The 16034-nt window shown below is 46.3% G+C and overlaps 1 protein-coding gene across 4 annotated transcripts in view; it reads left to right on the forward strand.

Moving 5' to 3' along the window:
* The window catches only part of LOC147610180 (Peptidyl-tRNA hydrolase II (PTH2) family protein), a 90293-nt gene that overhangs the window by 52312 nt on the left and 21947 nt on the right, over positions 1-16034 (forward strand). The window lies entirely within an intron of this gene.

Genomic DNA, 16034 nt, shown 5'->3' on the forward strand with positions numbered 1-16034 from the left:
AAACTTGACTTTGAAAATCCATTTCACACCAATGACACGACGATGTAAAGGCCATGGCACCAAAGACCAAGTATTATTCCTCTCAATAGAGGCCATCTTTGCTTCCATAGCTTGCTGCCGTTGCGGCTATGAAAGAGCCTCCTCTGGAGTCTCAGGCTTATCGATCTCCTGGAGAGAACTCATGAGAGCATAATTCACCGTGTGATGAGATGTGGAAGCCGAGGTCCAGGGGTGGTGGTAGAGATCTGGTTATGGAGCTGTGCATCAGTGAGACCAGAATCTCTAAAGAGTTGTTGAACCCACGGAGGTAGGCCAACCTTACTCTTAAAGCGTGAAGAAGAAGATCCAGCTGTAGTAGAGGACTCATTCGATGCTGCTGGAAGTGGTGTTGAAGTAAGCATTGGTGAGGGTAATCCCAGAGTCAAGGCAGAACTCGTAGAGGGACTGGGAGCTGCAGAAGCTGGTGCAACAGAAACGGGTGGTTGTAAAGTAGCGGCTGGCACCGGGGCTGCAGTAGTAGTAGTAGTAGGAGGAGGAGTTGGACATGGAAGAGGTATAAGATTACTAACATCGGCCGGGAATGGATCATCTAGAAAGTCGGAAGATGCATCAGGTGGAGAGGAGTTGATGCCAAACAAGCTCTCATCAAACCGAGCATCACGGGAAATGATGATGTCATCCACCTTCGGATCCTAGAAACAATACCCTTTGGATCTCAGAGTGTAGTCTGTGAAGATTATGCTCTTTGACTTCGGTGCGAGTGTGATCCTCTACTCATCGGGGACGTGTACATAAGCAACACAACCGAAAACACATAGATGGAAGAGGTATAAGATCACTAACATCGGCCGGGAATGGATCATCTAGAAAGGCGGAAGATGCATCAGGTGGAGAGGAGTTGATGCTGAACAAGCTCTCATCAAACCGAGCATTGTGGGAAATGATGATGTCATCCACCTTTGGATCCTAGAAGCGGTACCCTTTGGATCTCAGACTGTAGCCTATGAAGATTATCCTCTTTGACTTCAGTGCGAGTGTGGTTCTCTTTTGATCTGGGACATGCACATAAGCAACACAACCGAAAACACATAGATGGAAGAGGTATAAGATCACTATCATCGGCCGGGAATGGATCATCCATAAAGTTGGAAGATGCATCAGGTGGAGAGGAGTCTATTCCGAACAAGCTCTCATCAAACCGAGCATCACGAGAAACGATGATGTCATCCAACTTCGGATCCTAGAAGCGGTATCCTTTGGATCTCAGACTGTAGCCTATGAAGATTATTCTCTTTTGACTACGGTGCGAGTGTGGTCCTCTTCTGGTTTGGGACATGCACATAAGCAACACAACCGAAAACACACAGATGAGAAACAGAAGGCTTGTGCCCTATAAAAGCCTCCTCCGGAGTCATCCCCTCAACCGCTTTTGTGAGAGAGCGGTTAATGAGATAAACTGAGGTAGCCATAGCTTCACCCCAGAAAGCAAGAGGGAGACCTCGATGATGCACCAAAGAACGAGCCATCTCTTTTATGGTCCAATTCTTCCGTTCCACAACTCCATTCTGCTCAGGAGTGTAAGAAACTGTGGTCTATCGGTGAATGCCCTTTGACGCAAGAAGGAAGTCATCAGATGATACAAACTCACCACCATTATCAATCCAGAGAAAAGAAAGTGTACCCCCATATTGATTTTCCACCATCGCGATCCAAGTCCTGAAATTGGCAAAAGCATTCGACTTATGAGCCAGAAAAACATACCCAGACTTTGCGAGTGAAATCATCCACAAGAAGAAGAAAATATCGAGCCCCTCCACGAGACTCAAACTCCATAGGTCCAGCAAGATCTGCATGTATAAGCTCCAGTCTTCCGGTTGCTCAAAGAGTGGCCTCCTCTGGAAATGTATCTCAATGATGCTTGCCCATCATGCAGGATGAGAAGATGTGTGAAAGAGACCTGAGTTGAGGTAGTTCGTTGACAACCTGTTGAGAATGGAACTTTTGTAAGACAAGAATGGGAACATGACCGAAGCGTGAATGGTACAGAGAAGTATCTGCCTTAGAAACCAAAGCCACCAAGGGGGAGAAAAGCTGATGAATATGTGAGTGTGAGGGATCTGGGAAGAAAAATTGGTGATCTTGTAGAGACCCCCATCATGGACTCCAGTGGCAACAACCGAGAGAGTCTTCCTGTCAATTACTTCAATGACCTCATCATCAAAGTACACACCAAGTCCCTTCTGAGAAGCTTTGTATATTGAAAACAGACTTTTGGAAAATCGTGGTGCATGAAGAACATCATGTAAGGTGGCAGAGGAACCCAAAGAAGCATTACCAACACCGGTAAAATAGGAAGTGAAGAGTTGTCTCGCTGATGCGAACTGAAGAAGAGAGAGTCTGGTAGTCCTCGAAGATATGGGCCTGATTGGTCATATGGGTAGAAGCACCACTATCACCAACCCATTCCGTCGCTTTAGGTGTGTCACTAACCTCTTTAGGAGAAGTCATATTTGTGATCAAGAGGAGTGAATTGTGTGAAGAAGTGGATGAATCTGTGACTGCCATGTATGCAACTTTGGGAGATCCCTCCTCTGAAACTTTGCCTTTATCTTTGGTGTTGTCCTTGTCAGATGCTTTAGAAGCATCCCGAACTTTATACTTGGCTTTGGCTGCTTGAGAATCATCACAACGAGCAAAGCAGCGAGCCTCAGTATGACTTGACCTGCTACAATGTCATGTGCACAGAGTGTATCTACCGTGTGCAGCACGCACACAAGACTAGCTTCGGGGTTTGGGGTAGCTTGGAGCTAGGTAGGCAGGTTGGCAAACGAGGCTGAGCTCGTGGCTCGATGGGGATAACCAAGACTTGTGGGCTATGCCCACGGCTCTCGTGGTTGGGTGGTGAGTCAGGCCTGCACCCCCTTCATGGTTTTATAGGCTCTTGGCTGGTCACTGGCCGTCCACACATGGGCACCCGCCCGTCAGTCCATCCCTAGCCCAGCTCGCCAATCTTCATGCTAGCTCCAAGCTACCCCAAGCCCCGAAGCTAGTCTTGTGTGCATGCTTCACACGGTAGATACACTCTGTGCACATGACACACAATAATCACATTCATTGCTTTTGTCCTTGGATTCCTTAGAATTCTGTTTACCCTTCTTTTCCGCCTTTGCCTTTGCCCTTGTTAAAGGCAACAAAAGCAGACTCCGACTTGCCTTTTCCGAGAAGCATGCACTTGTCGTGGAGATAACTCACGACTTCCTCAAAAGGGGGGAGAGGATCACAGAAATAAATATTATCCCTGAAAGAATCAAAGGAAGCATGCAATTTACCAAGTTGTTGATGGTGCTCCCGTACTCCTCAAGCTGCAGCTTGATAGGGGTGGACGCTCCAATCTTCTCAATCAAGTTATCTAACTCATTGATTGTAAGCTTCCCTAGATCTGACTCCAATTTGACAATCTTCACTGTCGAAACTCTCCCATACCTCCTCTAGATCTTTGTCCACATCTGAGGAGCATTACTTCAGGTAGAGACAAACTGTGCCTATATAGATGGAGTTATGCAATGGATGATGATAAGACGAGCCCGAGCATCTAATATGCTTCTCAGAGGAGGGTCCACCAAGTGAGGTGTGGAGATAGCCATCCACACACTGGCTCCTTCTAGCAACAACTGAGTGTAGAAAGACCAAGTATGATAGTTGGTTGCTGTAAGCTTCATGGAGTCACTGACTTAGGGAGGATTGTAGGATGGTATATGGGTAGAGGTGGGAGCAAGACGTGGATGAGAGAAACTCAGAGAGGAAAGATTGGGAATAAGAACCACTTGTGGAGTGGGAGCAGGGGATTGAGGCTGTGATGGTGCTTGAGAATCAACAGGAGGAGGAGTAGCAATAGAGAAACCTCGTGGAGCCATGTTCCTGACAAGAAACATTCCCTTAAGAAAGGGGCTGAAAAAAAATTCAGCAAATCCTCCTCTCAGGCTGTGCACAACAAGAAGAAAGGGAGGGAGGGTGGGAAACTGACAAGAGAGGAAGAAGAAAGATCTCTTCAAGCTCAGCACCTAGAAGAGGGCTTCAGCAATCCAATCAACAGAAAAAAAAATCAGCAATCTTTGCTGAAAATTCAGAGACACAACAGTCCCAAGCGTCAGATGAAGAAAACAACACAATCTTGAGGAAGCCTCTGCTCCCGGAAGAAATAACAGCACCTTCTATGCTGAAATCTACAGAAAACGCAGCAAACTATCAAATCCTCTGCTCCAAAACAGAAAACGCAGCTCTCTTCTTCTCACAGGTCAGCGTTTTTCTCTGGTACCATGAAAGAAAGTGAAGGAAATAGAAAACACAGATGTAGTCCCGGGTACAAGACTTGTAAATGCTGGAAACTAACGTTTATTGCTGAAAACTGAGCACGAGGGAAGCTCGTAGGTGCTGTACAATGGTAAGAAGCAGAAGCAACTGCTAATCACCTCAAGAAGATGCAAAAGCATGAGATGAAATGGGGGAAAGGGGAGTCAGCCCTTATATACTCCCCCAGAGTGCTGGTAGCAGGCCGACAGCAAACCACTAGCATAAAATGCTAAAAAATGCCTAAAAAAGGTAGAACTAAAATATGCCGATGCAAGGTCTCGTAAAATGACCAGTTTTAGCCAAGAAACCGGTGATGTAGACCCTCCGGAGATGATATAATCCAACAGTTTTAGCCAAGAAACATGGAAAACATCATGCATCGTCCAACTGTTAGGCAACTTCAACTTCATGGAGACATCACTTAGCTTCTTAACTATAGGAAAAGGTCCAAAACTACGGAAAGAAAGCTTGGGACAACGTTTGACCACTTGTTTCAATCTTTGTTTCGTGATATGCAAATAGACCCTATCCCCTTCCTTGAAGTGGACATCTTGTTTAGACTTATTTTCTCGTCTATGAACTAAATAATGGCCAGGCTCAGAATTGAGGGCCAAACTGGATTGAGTACCAAACTCTATGGAATCGACATACTGATCTTCTATGCTATCCAATTCTTTTCCAGAGATCTTGAGAATGGTAGTCTCCTACATGGTCTGGATGCGGGTCTTTCTATAGGTCAGATGTGGCCTCTAAAGGACGTTAATATAGTTTTCTTTTTTTTCTTTCTTCTTTCTTTCTTTCTACTAAGCGCTTCTCTGGGTTATGTTGACCATGGATGTTCTTGATCATTCCTCCAAACCGGTGGATCAACTGCCCCTGTCTGGTGTGCCGATCACTCCACTGGGCACTTGGCATCGTTTGGAGCCTGTGAAGTGCTTGGTGGTCTCTTTTGACTATGGAAACTCGTCCATAAAGAACAGGCTTCCAATGTTTGAGTGTTGTGATCACTGATTGCTTTTCTAGCTTACCCTTGAAAGTCGTGGAAAGATGATAGGGAAACTTGCTAGGAGGTTTTGCCCTAGGGACCAAATTGATATGATGATCCTTAGGACGAGAGGGTGGGAGATTAGGTGGGAGATCATCCTTAAGCAAAATGTCCGAATGAAAAAGGAGATCTGCTAACTGAGGGATTGACGAAGAAGATGAGATAGCTATTATCGATGAGATAGAGGCTATTTGAGCATGAACATAAATCAATGCTCCTTCCACTCCCTTGTGGAAGATTGTTGAGCCTAGAGACGAGAAATCATAGGAATTCCAAGAATGCTCCTATCCCCACGAATCATGACAGGCTAAGGAAAACCTTTACAGAGAATATAAGTATTCTGTCCCCAATTTGTAATAGGTTAATATTGGCGAAACCACTGGATTCTTAAAATCATGTCACACCCCAAAAGAGGCGATACAATGAAATCTCATTGGAATGAGGCCTTTTGAACCTGAAAAGGGAACTGCTATGCCTTTTGAGATATGTGGGTGTGGAGACCAGGTGTAAACCCGTCCACCTCCAAATGATAGGGCACTAATTTACAGCTCATTTTGGTAGCCAATTGGGGAGAGATGGTGTCCTCAGAACTGCCCATGTCAAATTAGACTACAAACTGGCGGCCTTTGGCAGAGCCATAACCTCAGACCAGGCTTTTCTGTGTGGCTACAACCTCACCCTCCTACTTAGCATCAAGCACCACGGATGGCATGGGATGCATAGAAGGTAAGAGCTCAACCGCATTGGTGGTAGCAAGAGGTGCCGGAGGAGCGGGAGACATTGTGGCAACTGTGGTAGAAGGCTCATTGGAGGCTTGCTCCGCTTGCCATTTCTGACAATCCTTCTTACCATGCCCAATGGTATGATAGAAACATCATTTTTCTGGCTGGTACTTCCTTTGCCCCTGGAGGAAGATATCCTTCAGTGATGCCTGCTTTAGCCTTTTCCTCGGGGTTTTCTTAGGCTTGGGTTCCTTACACTGTGAACTAGAGCTAGAACTGTTGTCGGTCTCTTAGTGTCTTTAGAAGACGAAGCACCCTTCCTCGGTTGGGTTTTGGTATTAGACTGCAGTTGTTTTGGCTTGCCTCCGTTCATCTTCATTTCTTCATTTTGAGCGAGAGTCAAAGCCCGGTCATATGTGCTGGGTTCAAAGTTATGAACTGTGAACCGAATGTTAGGATCCAATCCATGAATGAATTGATCCATCTTGGCCTGCTCAGATAACCCTAGATGCTGTGCTAAAGTGATAACCTTACTGGAAAACTGAAGCGCAGGTGACCCGTTTTGTTTAAGTCCATAGATCCCTGCGCATCTTCGGCCAATAAAATGATCTTTCTAACTTCTCCAAGTAATGTTGATCCCGTGATGACCTCCAACAAGTGAATCATGGGCATCATGGAGGAGTGCCGGTGTCTTCTCCCTGACAACACATAGTCGACCCTTGTAAAAGAGCCAACCGTCCTGAATGGTTTTATGACCTGCTTTTGAATAAAGAGCCATACTATAAGGAATTCCAAACTCTGGACAATCTATATACTGTGTCTTCATACTGTCTAAATCTTTTTCTTGTATCTCCAACACAATGGACTCCTGTATTGTTTGAACACTACTTTTGCGACTTAGAGCGTCTACTATAGGGTTGTTCTTACTCGGTACATACACAATCATTCTACCAAACTATTGGAACAACTGACTCCACCGATGCTGTCTATCGCTCCACTAGACACTTGACATAGTTTGCAACCACTTCAAGGCCTGATGGTCTGTCTTCACAATAAATTCCCTTCCATAAAGAAAAGGTTTCCATTGTTTCAAGGCTGGGATAGCCCCTAGCAACTCTTTGTCATAGACATAATAATTTCTTTTTGCATCATTTAACTTTCTGTTGTAATACACCACGGGTCTTCCTTCTTGTTGCAAAACTGCTCCTATGGCGAGATTACTAGCATCGGTGATCACCTCGAAGGGATCATCCCATGATGCGACTTTAAGGATTAGTGCTTTGGAAGCCACCTTTTGTAGAGCACCTATGACTGAAACTTTCTGTCTTCTAGTCTTCACTCCCGTGAGCACATCTGTCAATGGGGCTGCAAGGTTCGAAAACCGATCCATATGTGAGCTATACGCTTGGCACAAGCCCACGAAGGAACGTATCTCTTGGGTTGTCTTTGGAATGTCCCAATCAAGAATTGCCTTTAGCTTCTTAGGGTCAAGCCGAATGCCGTCGAAACTGATCACATAGCCGAAGTATTAGACTTCTTGAACTCCAAATATGCTCTTCTTTGCATTAATGTAGAGTTCGTTGTCTCGCAAAAGCTGCAAGACCTTCTGCACATCTTTCACGTGCTAATCTGTAGTGGCAGACAAAATAAGAATGTCATCCAAAAAAATGAATAAACATATACCGATGAGTACGGCGAAGACTAGTGACATCATCTTGTTGAATGTCGCCGGTGCATTGGTCAAACCAGGCATGACCACAAACTCATAATGACCTCGTTCTGTTCGAAAGGCCATCTTTGGGATTTTGGCCTCGAAAATTTTGACTTGATGATAACCACTTTTGAGTTTGATTTTGGTGAAGTACTTAGCACCATTGAGTCTTTCAAGAATGTACTCTATCCTCGGCATGGGAAACTTATTCTTGATTGTCAACTTGTTCAAGGCTCGGTAATCCACACAGAGACGTGTGGTCTTATCTTTCTTCTGCACAAAAAGAATCGGTGCAGCAAATGGAGAGGATGAAGGCCTGATGAAACCAAACCCTAAGCAACTGTGCTAGTTGCGTCCCCAACATAGCTTCCAATGCCTTGGAAAGACGATACGGAAACTTACTAGGTGGCTCAGCTCTAGGTACCAACTCTATACGATGGTCTTCAAGACGAGAGGGTGGAGGTCTTGGTGGAAGATCATCCCTCAACATAATATCCTGAAACTGTTGGAGAAATCCTGTCATATGTGGCACAGTGGCTCTAATGGAGTCGCGGTGGATATCGCTATCCGCCATGGACGGATATAGATCATCGCATAGCTCTACTGGCTTGAAGGTGGGAAATAAACGGAATACCCTGGATGCTCTGATCCCCGCGAATGAAGTGGTGTCTTTGGAGCTTGATGCCATTGTGGATGGGTGAGTGGTTTTTCCCGATCTTAGCTTTACCATCCATAAGATGCCCTCACCCTAGGTTGCCTAGTTGAATCACGTCCCAAGCTCTGATACCAATGTAGCATGCGCTGAGCTAGGACCGTGTGAAACAACGAAGCCTTTCTTTAAACCTGAGTTTAGTGAGTCATTAGCAATCCTTTAAAACAGTATAAATGAATGTGAAAGAGATGTAGTAGAGACGACACCAAATGGGGTCCCGAATTACCCACCACTGAAAAGCCACACCCCACCACCCATCCCGCTCCACCCCCCCCCGCGGCCTCTGCCCCCGTGCAAGCAGGAGTGTTTGCTTTATTTCTTCTTTTGGAGAATTGTATACAAGTTGAACTGTGTCCACAAGACTGAGCGAACAAACTGACCGACTGACCGCCAAACGCAAGGACAAAGCGACCAAACGTTGGGTAGAACTTTGCATAAGCTTTAGGCGACTGTGAAGCTATCTTCGAGAGGATACACTGGCCCAGACTGAGGGTTGGTGTCTTGAAGAGACTGAGCTTCTTTGTCTTGGGCTGAAAGCACAAGAGTGGCTGTTTGCACAGGCAGGAGCCTAGGCATACATGCTTGATTTTTCTTGATAACCTCTGGTTTTACCTGCTGATTTATGGGACTGAACATGGCATACCTTTTTATATGCTGCTAGGATGCAGGTCAGCTGCCTCAACAGCCTGTCGCTGCATGGGCTGATTGGTTGCTGGTTGGCTGGCTGCCTGACCTGGCTGGCAGCGGTCTGGCCCTGGCGGACTGCTGTCCAGGCCATCAAGGACCTGGCCAACTGCTTGTATAGGCCATATGGCCTGTCACCTGGTCTTATTGGGTGGCTAGGGGTACTAAATACCCCTTGCAAGGCTTGCCCAGGTAGGGGCTGCCTTGGGGCTGGCTTTACGGCTGGCCCCTTCTACATGGAATGCAACTGAATGCTTAACATGCATCCTATTGCTATGGCTGACACCTACATGCACCTATATGATGAACACTTGCTAAATTCTCTACAGTGGGTTAAGAGGACTGACCTGATACTGACCTCGTATGGTTGGGAGACTGACCTACGTAGCTCGTGCTTGACATGTCCTGGGCTGGGGCTCACAAAGGGGTCACAACATACCACAAAATATCCTAAAAGGTACTACTTTGGTACATGATTCTTGCACTATTGATGAGCCAATTGGTCACCATGTAACACAGTGCATGGTTGCACGTGACAGACAGAGTTACGCAAGATTTTAACAAGGAAATCGTAAGGGGAATTTGGATGGGATTGCTAGGATTGGGTGGGTGAATCTTTTACCCAATTTTGTGCTGACTTATATGATTTCTTGAGAGGGCTATGTTGGGCTGATGGGCATTTCATTCGGTATGGGAGTAGGTCTAGGCGAGGAGCTCCATTGATTTAGACCAAGGCTCAAGGATCATTCCACCTGTTAGAGTGGAAGGTAGTCAATACCACTTTTGGAACTGGTTGTTGTTCCGGGCTGATAGAGTTTGTGCGCTGGATTGTGCTGGGATCAAGAGAGGAATTCCTTATAATTATTGCAACACTCCTACACCAGGTCATCTGGAGATTTGACAGACTTGTGTTTTTCTGATCATCCTCAGTCCGACAGGTAGACAGAGAGGGTTGATCATGTTTTCGAGGTTATGCTTTGTGCATACGGCTCCAAGTGATTGTTTTATTGGGAGAGGGACATCCCTATGGGCAAGTTTGCCTATGATACTAATGATCATATGGTTCTGGCAATAGCTAGAATATGTTTGGAAGGAGTTGGGTTAAAACCCAGATTCCCTTTGACTTTGATAGCTTGAAGGAGACACAATCGTGGTGCTTGATAGTTAGGAGTCTTTGAGAGGGAGGTATGATATCCTCTTGGTATGAGGATTACCAAATCTTGAAAAGGATAGGTATTGTGTTGCAGCTATTTCAAGTTTCCAGTTGCATAATCAATTGGAGGATTAAGAATGGTTTATGGTCCTCGAGAGCCTGAATAGGTTCTAGTTTTGTCTTATTTCCACGGTAATAGAATGTTGGAATAGGAACATCAGCTTCGGTTGAGCTGGGTCTTGTATGCATGACTATGTGGATTAATTAGGTAGGTATAAACCTGGTTTCAGAGACAGTTTTTGATGCGTGTAGTTGGTTTACTTCTTCATTTATTTCCAAGAGTGGAAATGTTCCAAGTGGGGAGGAATGTTATGTACCTAGCACTAACCCTTGGGGTTAGGGACTAATCCAACAGGGTTAGGGGAGCCCTGTGATTAGGGAAAGCAAGCAGATTCAGGTGGGTAAGGTTTAGATTTAATAAATCCAAGGTTATTGGCTATTTATCATTGGACTATTATTTATAGCATCAATAAGCATTATATAAGTGTGTCTTGGGTTATTATTGATTCATTGTGGTTAGGACTTGGATCAAGAAGCTTACTTGTGCCATGGACATGGTAGATCATAGGCCGTCTTGCTGAGGGTCCCTTAGGACAGGCTCTGGTGGTATGGGACGCCAAGGTTGACTGTCTTGGCTTGTGGGAGTGTAACCTAAGCCCTTGGCTCGGGGGTGGTTCGCAGTTGCTAACCTATGGTTGAGTGGCGAGCTTTCTTGCACCCCTTATATTTAGTTTGTACTAATCTTGTTTTGGCCTGTGTATTAGGGGGTCTCACACCATGTGTGAATGCTCCAGGTCCCCACGCCCTAGCTAAGCCCTTAACCTTAATCCTGGGTTAGCACACGCCCCTAGGCCTGTTGGGACATTACAGTAACTAGTAATTGTCTTCCAGAGACTATGCACACACATGTGCTCTCATACTAGATCATGGCTTTCATTTCTACGGCTAGCTAGTGTGTTGGTTCTCCTCATGGAGACACCGTTGGACACTCCTTGGCACAATAATAGGCAAGAGTGAGGTTATTGCAGTAGTTGGAATGCTCTCGTGGGCAACAGAAGAGACTGCATGGGTAGCGCATCCATGGACCATTCATGTGAGCTCCAAACCAGCCTTTGCAGCTTCAAAAGCAGTCCACTAGCTCCTCAGACACCTCCGTGTTGTTCATACAGCCATACAATGGGCTATTGATGACATGTTAGTCATATTAGGGTTTCAACAGTACAATAGGAAAACCGAGAATCGATAGCATGAATAGAATGCTTTATAATATGAGGATCATAGATATGGGTTCAATTTTGCAAATGATTGCATGTAGCAAGAGATACGAGCAAAAACGTTTTTTAGCCTGTGTAGAGAAGCTTGCACAAGAGTACATAGAGAGAGGAAAGATGGTTGATTAGTCAAAATTGAAGTGGTCCAAACCTTAGGTGACATGTGGTGATTGATTTTTAATGATATGGGTTAAGGTGGCCTCCCTTGGAGAGAACATGATTTTCTCACAATGGGGGATAAGGTGAACAAGGTGTAACTACTTGGCTAGGTGTGAATGTCCTTGGGCACCATCTCATGAACAATACGTGCGTCAACACACAAAATTTAATAGCCACAATGCACAAAACAACTGAGGGTATGTCACTGCACTAGATAATCTGCAAGAGATAAGCACTACACAGTCACAGTTTGTTTATAGTCCTGATAGTGTGGTTGCTAGTGTTAACTTCATTTTCCTTTAGCTAATCGTGTTGCCAACCGTGAGAATCAATGTTGTGAGGACATCTTGAAGTTTGTGACAAGTAAGAGGACGATAGTACGAAGACGAACTAGGAAGAATGCCAAACATAAGCAACATTGGGAAGTTTGGGTCTTGGGGATACTCCGAGACAGTTTTGTCCACCACCAAGTTGGATCAAGAAGAAGAAGGATTCCATCACCTGCCGATGGATATGGAAGATCAAGAAGGATAATTTTGTCTATTGATAGATACCGAAGACAAGGGGATCTTTGCCCGCAAGTCAAGTCAAGTCAAGTCAAGTTCAAGTTCAAGTTCAAGACAAAAACATTTCCAAATCCCGGTGCCGAGGGCCTACAAGAGTTGATGAGAATTTCTACAAGAAAGATCCAACATTGTTGATGCTTTTTGTTCGGCCTTGTCAACAAGATAAGGAAGAGGGGATGTCACATGCATACTTGCTGTACTAGGGTGCCACATGGCTTTTCTGCTTAGTCAGTATACTTAGGAATGTGCATGTTGTGAGCCCTTACTCTAGGGACATTTCACTAGGCATCATCTAGGTATAGGGTCCAATCATTGTCAAAGTTCATGTGCGAGTCCCACATAAGTCAGATGTATCCACTTGCAAGGTGTACTATTGTACAGGGTGTGCCAGACACTTATTATATGCTTTGTCGGGTGCCTGGACCACCGGTTAGAGTCAGGGTCTTCATAGAAGTCAGGAGAGTCGGCTAGGTACAACGTTTGATCCGGAACTTTTTGTGGGCCAGAAGTGATGGGAGGCCAGCGAGGGCCAAGGTGGCATGGAGAGTGATCATTTAGCCATGTAGAAGAGGGGGGCTTGGCCTCATCGATCTAGCTATACAGAGCCGTGCCCTGCTGGGCAAGTTGATTGTCAGAGGACTCCTACTTGGTGGTGAGCCTTGGAAGGATTTCCTCTTGGCCCGGATTTCAGCCCGCACTTCGTGCTTTGGAGGTCCGTGGCCGCATAGTTCTAGATGGATCTTGACAGAGATCCAAGCGCGTGGTTTTATCCTACCTTTGAGGACATTTGCAGCGAGTCTACTTTGTGCTTGGGATCATCTCAGGCTAGTCCTCAGATAGATTGTTCCAGTGGCCTCATAGGAGAATCTTCGACAACCTTTGATCTGGAACCCGTGATCCGTTTACCTAGTGGCCACATGCTAGGGGCCCAACCACATATATCGTGTGGCACCTTGAGCATGGGACCAGCCAGGTCTCTCGGAGATTGGATTGCACATAGGCAGTTATCTTAGGCCGAGCAGGAGAGAGGCCTGACAGGGATCCGGGGCATCAACTCAGCTATTCTCAGGAGTGGCTGACTCCTATTCTAGACGCGACCCCCCTGGTGTGGCTAGGCATGTTCACCAGACACAATATCCTCATGGCGGTCCATGGAGCAGATGAGGACAATGGTTTGCTCACTTTCTCTATTGGATCCCATGGTAGACTAGAGAGATCAGAGCACCCCTTGAAGAATTTCAGAGGCTGCACCTTGCAGAGGGTGAGGGTGATTGGTTTTTGGGCAGGGGCGGGCATGGCACATAGATCCAGCACCGGCCAAGGTGGCTAGGGAGAGACTTTGGCAGCTATGGATTTGGGAGTGCCGACGTCTCATGCGGTTGCAGTGGGACCCTGGAGAGTGGACTTGGCATGATCCCATAGATCGGGTGGAGACTTTGGATGCCCCCTTCTTTGCATATACAGCACGGCTTGGCCGTAGGATCGAGATGCCTGAGATAGATGGCACACGGGCAGCAACAACACACTGGCAGTCTCAGGGCCTATCTCAACGCTTCCTTTCATATTTTTGGAAGAGGCTTCGGGACAGCTTTCGGCTGAGGAAGATCACTGTCTTTATTTGGCTGACGGCACATAGGAGTCTGGCGGTTGGTACTTGGCTGGCAGTCGGAGGTCGGTCAGCAGCTTGCCTGAGGTGCAGCCACCGCCAGGAGTCTCAGCTACACTGCCTTTGGGATTGCCCGAAGGCTCAGCAAATTTGGCAGCAGATTCTCCGCATGTTCGCTACGGAGAGGGCATCGACCCGGATCATCACTTGGGGTACTGCCACTTGGGCCACCGAGGCTAGAGTGGTCAGGACTTACGAGGAGGATGGGGGAGGACTAGCCCTTCAGGTCTTGCAGCAGTACCAGCCCCACCAGTAGGTGAGCAGCCTGGCACATCTGGCGTGCTAGATGTAGCGAGGACCATTAGGAGCATATGGCTTGATATCATTCAGACCCTCTGCAATCAGTGGGGGAAGCTGCAAGGAGGTTCTGACCGCATGCGGTAGCGGCGAGAAGCCTTCTTGAGACTTTGGAGGTTTGGCCCTTTCCTCACAGACAGAGGCGGTGACCCCATTGGGCATTACAGACCACCTGTATGATTGTTTCCCCAACCCCCCCCCCTCTGTATGAGATAGTCTTCTCCTCACAGAGCGGCCAGCCGGAGAAGAAGCATCTCTTCCCCTTTGATCATTTTTCTCCCGCCCTTGTATGAGGTGAGGTTGTGTTTAGCGCGTTGTGGTTGTACTTAGCCCTTTGCGGCTGTTTTTCTTTAACTAATCGAAGAATCTTTTTCCGGAAAAAGAAGAAGAAGTCAGGACAGTCTTGGTGTGTGAAACTATAGTCCTTGGGACGAACGACACCAGTTAGGGGGGGATGGAAGGCCAAGTGGGGCAGTGGGCAGCCGTGTTGGGCACTCGGAAATGGGGGCCATGGCTAGCCAGCTCATAGGGGATAGGCACCCATGGGAAAAGGGACTTTCTCACAAGTAATTTATTTTATGTATCCTCTTTTCCTGGTCGGCCTGGCCTACAGGGCTGGTTGGGCTGATCTAAATGCACTTAAGGGAGCTCTTGGCATTAGCAGGACCATCTCATGTTTGACAAGTGTTGCTAGACTTGGAAGAGCAACTCTTAGCCCCATGGGCGATCTAAAGGAGAAAAGTGCAATGTATGTGAAGAATGGATGTGAATGTATGTGATGAAAATGGATGTGAATGGGTATGTGAAAGAATGGATGTGAATGTGTATGTGAAGAATGGATGTGAATATATGTGATGAAAATGGATGTGAAGAATGGATGTGAATGAGTATGTGAATGTGTATGTGAAGAATGGATGTGAATATGTGAAAGAATGGATGTGGACGTATGTGAAAGAATGGATATAGATGTGTATGTGAAAGAATGTGATGTGATGTAAAGAGATGTGATGTGATATGAATATATGTGGATGTGAAGTGATAAATATGAATGTATGGATAGATGTGAGAAGTCGTACATGTGAACAATTGGATGGATGTGGATGAATGAGCTGAGATGAAGAAGTAGGCAGCCTGGTCATAATCAGCAGCCACCTTCTCTTTGCAGTGCAAGAGGAAAACACAAGGCTACAGGGTGTCTCCAGGCGACCAGCAGCAAGGCAGCCTGCAGATTCACAGTCATACCATCCCCCCCCTAAATGCAAGCATCGAAGGGGCTAAACTCTCTGAGTAATTCAGTCTATTCTCAGTTCAGGACAGATTTCTCCATCTTTGTACCTCATTTCAATTTGCAGCAATAAAGCAAATACTTTCTTTGGAGGGGGGGACACTTAATGGGTGATTGGGACCCCATGCGGTGTACTGTGCATGACATCTCCTCTCTCTCTCGCTCTCTCTCTTGCTCTCCCCACTCTGTGCTCTTTCCAAATCAGCAAGTTAATGCACACTTTAAGCACATTTAAAGAAGCTTCTGCTATGCCACATGTAACAGACAGGCTGATGGGGCTTCTGTGGGGGCCGAAGAGCTGGCCAGGCTATAGATGCAGGCCAACATGGAAACTAACTGTAGAACGACCCAAC

The sequence above is a fragment of the Cibotium barometz genome, chromosome 49 (genome assembly GCF_041138505.1).
Source record: "Cibotium barometz isolate CiBa-2024 chromosome 49, ASM4113850v1, whole genome shotgun sequence".
Lineage (NCBI taxonomy): Eukaryota > Viridiplantae > Streptophyta > Polypodiopsida > Cyatheales > Cibotiaceae > Cibotium > Cibotium barometz.